The sequence below is a fragment of the Lygodium microphyllum genome, chromosome 12 (genome assembly GCF_053477565.2).
Source record: "Lygodium microphyllum isolate KBCC chromosome 12, Lygodium_microphyllum_v1.1.10, whole genome shotgun sequence".
NCBI classification, from domain to species: Eukaryota; Viridiplantae; Streptophyta; class Polypodiopsida; order Schizaeales; family Lygodiaceae; genus Lygodium; species Lygodium microphyllum.
In genome coordinates, this window is record NC_141146.1 from 51071610 (window position 1) to 51078167 (window position 6558).

The window sequence follows — 6558 nt, forward strand, 5'->3', positions numbered from 1 at the left end:
TGAGCTTTTGAGAGTATTTTCCTTTTGAGTTCCTAACTTACAAGAATACATAGTCTAATCCTGTAATAGGCAAGCTCCTCGTTTTACACTAGATTTTACTCTAAACTCTAGATAGCAAGACTAAACCTATATGGGCAAAAGGAACTTACCAAGAGCTCCATTTTCATGTGTAGCACACCTTGATCAGATTTTTCTATAGAAATTTGTATTCGACTTACTATAGCAGGATCTTATGGTAGATAGCTTGTTGTCATTATTTGCAAGTGTCTTTCATGAAGCTATAGTGGCCAAGTTCTCAGATCTATTATCTTCTATTCCATAAATATCGATGACATCCCCTCTATCATTAGCACTATAGCTTCCCTCCAGCAATCAATACTACAAACTGTAGTACCATGAAAATGGGCCCAAAATAACTCTACCAAAAAAGAGAGATCCACACAAACAAATGTCCTTCTCCACCAATCATAGGCCTAACACCCTCTCACATTAAGGAGCTTCCCTCATACCTTTTTCCACATGACACAGATCTGCGTGTTTTGCTTTTTTAACAAGATTTTTTTTTTCTACATTTCCAATAAGTCTGAATAGCCTTAACCATAAATGTCAATGCCTTTTGTCACTAAATTGATTGCTTATTAAGTATCCTTTATTTAATAGATTTATGTCAATAAATTAATGACTCACTTTTCTTTAAGTGTTGATGATGATCTAGCATGGCCATGAGACCATTTAGAGACCAATATTCATAGTGCATCACTTAATGGGATTTTCAGAGCACTGTGACGGGGATATCTAATACACGCCGTACAAGTTATGAAGGGGGAAAGAAGTGTCTACCAAGTGTAAGAGTGTACACAAGAACCAAGGAGTTACACATAAATGAAGATGGATTGAGTTCCAAGAAGAGGAAGTGCATTAGCATTGTGTATATGTATTTATGTGTGCATCCAGGGATGCCTGGGAAGATGGATTGAGTTCCAATAATTTTGTCAAAGGTAATGCAAGCAATGAAAAATTTCTTACAAATTTTCTGTAAAAGCTAGCAAGACCTAAAAAAGAACGTAATTCGTGCACATTTTTAGGTATTGGCCAATTCAAAATTGCTTCTATCTTTTTAGGGTCAACTTTAATATCTTCATATGAAACAATATATCCTAAGTATTCAATTTGTGTTTGGAAAAATGCACTCTTTTCAGGATTAGCATATAATTGATTCTCTTTCAATAATTTGAAAACTTAAGATAAATGTTCATAATGCTCGTTCTCGCTCTTATTGAAAACCAATATATCATCAGAAAACAATGACACAATGCTAATGCTTCAAAAATATGTGATTCATCATACGACTGAATGTGGATGGTGCATTAGTTATGTAACGTGTCCACTTGTCCACTTGCGGGACACGTCTTAGCAGCCCATCAGAAAGAGATCTAGAAAGCGCCACTTGGCACATTCAAGGAATGTCACAAGGTTTGCGATCTAGGTCTTCCCGAGTCTGCAAAGCGAAAGTATCCGGCCATTCCCACTTAGGACCGACCTGAAGTCAGGGTTTCTTTCCTATCATCCAAGTCTCTAGGAAGTAGCTAGCGTTGAGCTCTAGATGAACCACTTTGCATAGGAACAACAGAGTCGAAGCGGATTTATGCTGCTGTGGGAGCTTTCACTCAACCGCCAAGACCCACGGACCGCTTATTGTTTCAAGTGTTCCTGTTGAGATATCGAGCTCCACTCGTGATACGCCAGGGTGACCGTTGTATATTTATGTCACCGACTTGTCAGTTGCAGACGCGGTTGGTACACCGCCCATGAATAATAGCTACATGATAGCTATCCTTATCTACTCTAGTTCGTGGCTTAGTTAGTATGCCACCTTAGTTAGTTGAGTTTGGTTTGAGACCCATATATAGGGTTCTTCTATTTCTTTGTACTTGAGTTCTTTTGGCTTACACAACTAAGAAGAGGAAAACTGTTTTCAGCCTCCACCCTTGTGTGTCTTCCCCCATTGTGCAAGCAAGAAAGCTTCAAGCGAGACTCCTTCCTTCTCTCCCACAATCTTGACATGGTATCAGAGCCTTGTTCGTGGTAAGGAGCTCAAGAAAGCAAGCCAAGCTCGCGGTGGTCTGGTAAGAGGAGCAGTGTTGCTTTCATTTCCTGTTTTGGGAGCAGATCTCTGCAGGTAGCACAGCCGGAAATTGCAGGAGTCCATTGTCTCAGGTTGAGACGCCCTTCGCGGTGAAGCAAGAGGGCAGTATATGCTGCGGGCGAGGGCTTTAGCCCTCGGCGACCTTGTTTTTTTGATTTGAGGCCATTTCGGGGCCTGTTTTGCAGACGGAAGTTTTCTGCACGCACTCAAGAAAAGGCTCAGTTTTATGCTGTGCGACCACTGTTCTACAGGTCGGTGAAAAGTTACTGTAGAAATTGCATCGTATGCTTGTGCGTAGAGACATTGGGAGTTTCAGAATCATCCTTGGTTCCTGTTTATGCAAAATCGTCACTAGGAAGTGACTGTGTGGTCAAATACCACTTTCGCCAGTTTTGCAGATTTGCCCTTGTGAGGGTGAAGCTGTGTTTTTTGCAGTGACAGAATTTCTTGCAGTATTCTGTAATGGCGTCTGATTCTCTTTCACAGATTGTCACTGAAAAGCTTGACAAGAACAACTTCCAGGCATGGAAGTTTAGAATGACGAATTTCCTTATGGGAAAAGGATATTGGGAATTTGTTGCAGGAAATGAAGAAGAACCAGTTCTTCCTGATGTTCCCAATCAACAACAAATGCAGGCATTTAAAACATGGCATGAGAGAGCCAGGAAAGTTATGTACTGGCTGTCTATCAGCATTTCAGACTCTATGATTGTGCATATTCAAGATGCAAGTACGCCAAAGGAGGCATGGGATACTTTGTCAAAAATGTATAGCACAAATACACAAGCCAGGAAAATGCAGCTCAAGCAAGAGTTGCACAATGTGCAAAGAGAAAATATGAGCATCAACGACTACCACATGAAGGTGAAGAAGATTGCAGATGCACTTGCTTCCATTGGGTCGCCAGTGGAAGATGATGATTTAGTTTCCGTGACCTTGAATGGTCTAGGAAAGGATTATGCACAGTTTCGGACATCCATTTCAGTTCGTGAAAGATTTCCTGATTTTGAGGAGTTGATTGCTCTTCTAATTTCTGAGGAGCAGAGAAATGGTGGTGCATCTTCTTCAGGAGGAACTTCAAAAGAAGTTGTCTTCTACTCAAATGCTGGAAGAGGTAGAGGCAGAGGTAGAGGAGGCCGATTTGGAGGCCGTGGCAGAAATCAGAATATGCAGCAAACTCAAGAAAACCAGTCCTATGGAGGAGGACGTGGTAACTCTAGAGGCAGGGGGAGCCAAAGAGGTCGTGGTGGATGGCAAAGAGGCCAAAATGCAAACAGTAATGTTGAATGCTACTACTGTGGTAAAATGGGTCATATGGCTAAAGACTGCTATAAAAAGCAGAATGACATCATGAATGGAAAACTGCAACAAGGGAATTATGCATCTTCTAGTAGACAGGGTGATGACAGAAATGAGCATTTGTTCATGGTGCAGCACATGAACAATTCTATGACAAGTGTAGAAGAAAGCAATGATGTATGGTATGTTGACTCAGGTGCATCAAACCACATGACAGGTCATGCAGAATGGATGGAGGATGCAAGGAAAATGGAAAAACCAGGATTTGTGGAGACTGGTGATGATACTGCACATCCTATTGTGCAGATTGGAAAAATTCCCTTGTCTATGCAGGGTGGGAAAAAGAAATACCTGTCCGATGTATTTCATGTCCCGAATATTACCAAGAATCTGGTTTCAGTTGGTCAAATGGTTGAACAGGGCTTGCAGGTCAGATTTAATCCTCATGGATGCTTTGTTGAGGATATGAAAAATAAAGGTCGCTTGATAGCAAAAGGAAAGAAGAAGGGCAGAATGTTTACATTGGATGCAAACATGTCTGAATTGAGTGCAGCAATGTTTACACATGGGACCGGTGTAGTTGCAGATATTGATATCTGGCATAAACGCATTGGTCATGTTAATGTACAGCGACTTAAATCAATGCAGGCCCAAAATATTGTTGCAGGATTGCCCAAATTCAAGGTTGCAGAAATGCATAAGGTATGTGAAGCCTGTCAGTTTGGAAAACAGGCAAGGAAACCATTTCCTAGACATGTTCAAGAGAGTGAGAAGCCATTGGAATTAATTCACTCTGATGTGTGGACAACTAAAGCTGCATCTCTTGGAGGCTGTCATTATTTTGTCAGTTTTATTGATGACTATAGCAGAAAAGTTCGGGTGTATTTTATGAAAAAGAAAAGTGAAGTTTTTGGGCATTTCAAAACTCTTAAAGCTATGGTTGAAAAAGAAACAGGCTTGCAGATAAAATGCCTAAGGTCAGATGGAGGGGGAGAGTACCTCTCAAATGAGTTTGCAAAGTTCTTGCAGGAGCATGGCATAAAGCAGCAATATTCATGCAGTTATACCCCACAACAAAATGGAATTGCAGAAAGGAAAAACAGGCATATTGGAGAGGTATCTCGTGCCATGCTCAATGAAAAAGACTTGCCAGATTTTTATTGGGCTGAAGCAGTTGCTATAGCAGTCTACATAATGAACAGGACTCCCACTGCAGCAATACATGGAATGACTCCAGAGGAGAGGTATACTGGTAGGAGACCAGATATTTCTCATTTGAAAATTTTTGGTTGCATTGCCTATGTACATGTGCCAGATGAGCTGAGATCCAAGTTGGATCCAAAAGCTGAGAAGTGCATCTTTATTGGTTACTCTCTGCAGCAAAAAGGGTATAGATGCTATAACCCTTCTACTCGTAAGTTTACAGTGAGCAGAGATGTTGTTTTTGATGAGATGAGTAGCTGGTATAAACCAGTAAATGTGATTGATGATGAAGATGCACAAAATGGTAATGCTACACAGAATTCACAGCAGCAGTCACAAAATATTAGTGGACCTGGAGCGTCCTCTAGCAGTGGTTCACATTCTTCGCCATGGACAGGCAGATTGAGATCAGGAGAATCTTCTCAAAGCAATGCAGATAGTGGTATGCAGGTATCACGAAAAGGAAAAGAGAAGGTTGATCAGCCCATGTTTGATGTGAATGCAGGTCACTCTTATGTGGATGGTGAATCCAGTGGCTCAGAACAGAGCATTGATGATGAGTTGGGTATTCCTTCTATTGTTACACCTGGAGTAAGGAAGACCAGGGATGTTTTGAGAGCACCTGGGAGTGAACCTACTTTGCGCAGGTCTACGAGAGCTAGGTATCCTGTGGATAGGCTGAAATATGATGGATTTACAGCCATTCACTATGCATATATGGTCAAAGTGATACAGGAACCAGAACCCACATCTTTTGAGCAAGCCATGGGAAAAGAAAAATGGGAGAAAGCCATGGATGAAGAAATGGATGCCTTGGAAGAAAATGCTACATGGGAGTTAGTACCTTTGCCTAAAGGTAAGAATGCAATTGGCTGTAAGTGGGTTTATAAGGTGAAGCACAATGCAGATGGTTCTGTGAACAGATACAAGGCAAGATTAGTAGTCAAGGGGTATGCACAAACATATGGCATTGACTATGAAGAAACATTCAGTCCAGTTGCAAGGATGGCAACTGTAAGAGCAGTCATTGCTATGGCTGCATCAAAGGGATGGTCTTTACATCAGATGGATGTAAAGAATGCCTTCTTGCATGGTGATTTGGAAGAAGAGGTCTATATGGAGCAGCCACCAGGTTATGTGCATGCTGTTCATCCTGAGTTTGTTTGCAGGTTGAAGAAAGCCTTGTATGGCTTGAAGCAAGCACCTAGAGCATGGTCTGACAAGATAGGACAGTATCTTGTCACTATTGGCTTTCAGATTTCCAAGGCAGATTTCTCACTTTATGTGAGAAAAACAGAGAAAGGTAATATGCTGCTTGTCATTTATGTTGATGATTTGATTATGACAGGTGACAGTGATGAAGATATCCTTCATGTGAAAATGCTATTGAAGCAGAAGTTTGAGATGAAGGATTTGGGAGAGCTGCGTTATTTCTTGGGCATTGAGGTGATTAGATCACCAAGTGGGATACAGCTCTTGCAGAGGCAGTATGGATTGGACATGCTGTCCAAATATGGGATGACAGGCTGTAAGCCTATTTCAGTTCCTTTGGAGCAAAATGTGAAACTGAGCACAGATGCAGGTGAGCTTCTAGAAGACCCTACTATGTACAGACGCATAGTAGGAAGTTTGATTTATATGACTATTACCAGGCCAGATTTGAGTTATGCTGTTGGATTGGTAAGTCAGTTTATGCAGGCTCCAAGGAAACCACATTTGGATGCGGCTAGACGCATACTCAGGTATGTGAAGTCCACATTGCAGTATGGACTATTTTATGAGACTGGGGTTCAGATACGGTTGCATGGATACACTGATGCAGATTGGGCTGGTAGTATCTATGATAGACGATCTACCAGTGGATATGTATTCTCTTTTGGGAGTGCTGCAGTCACTTGGAGCAGCAAGAA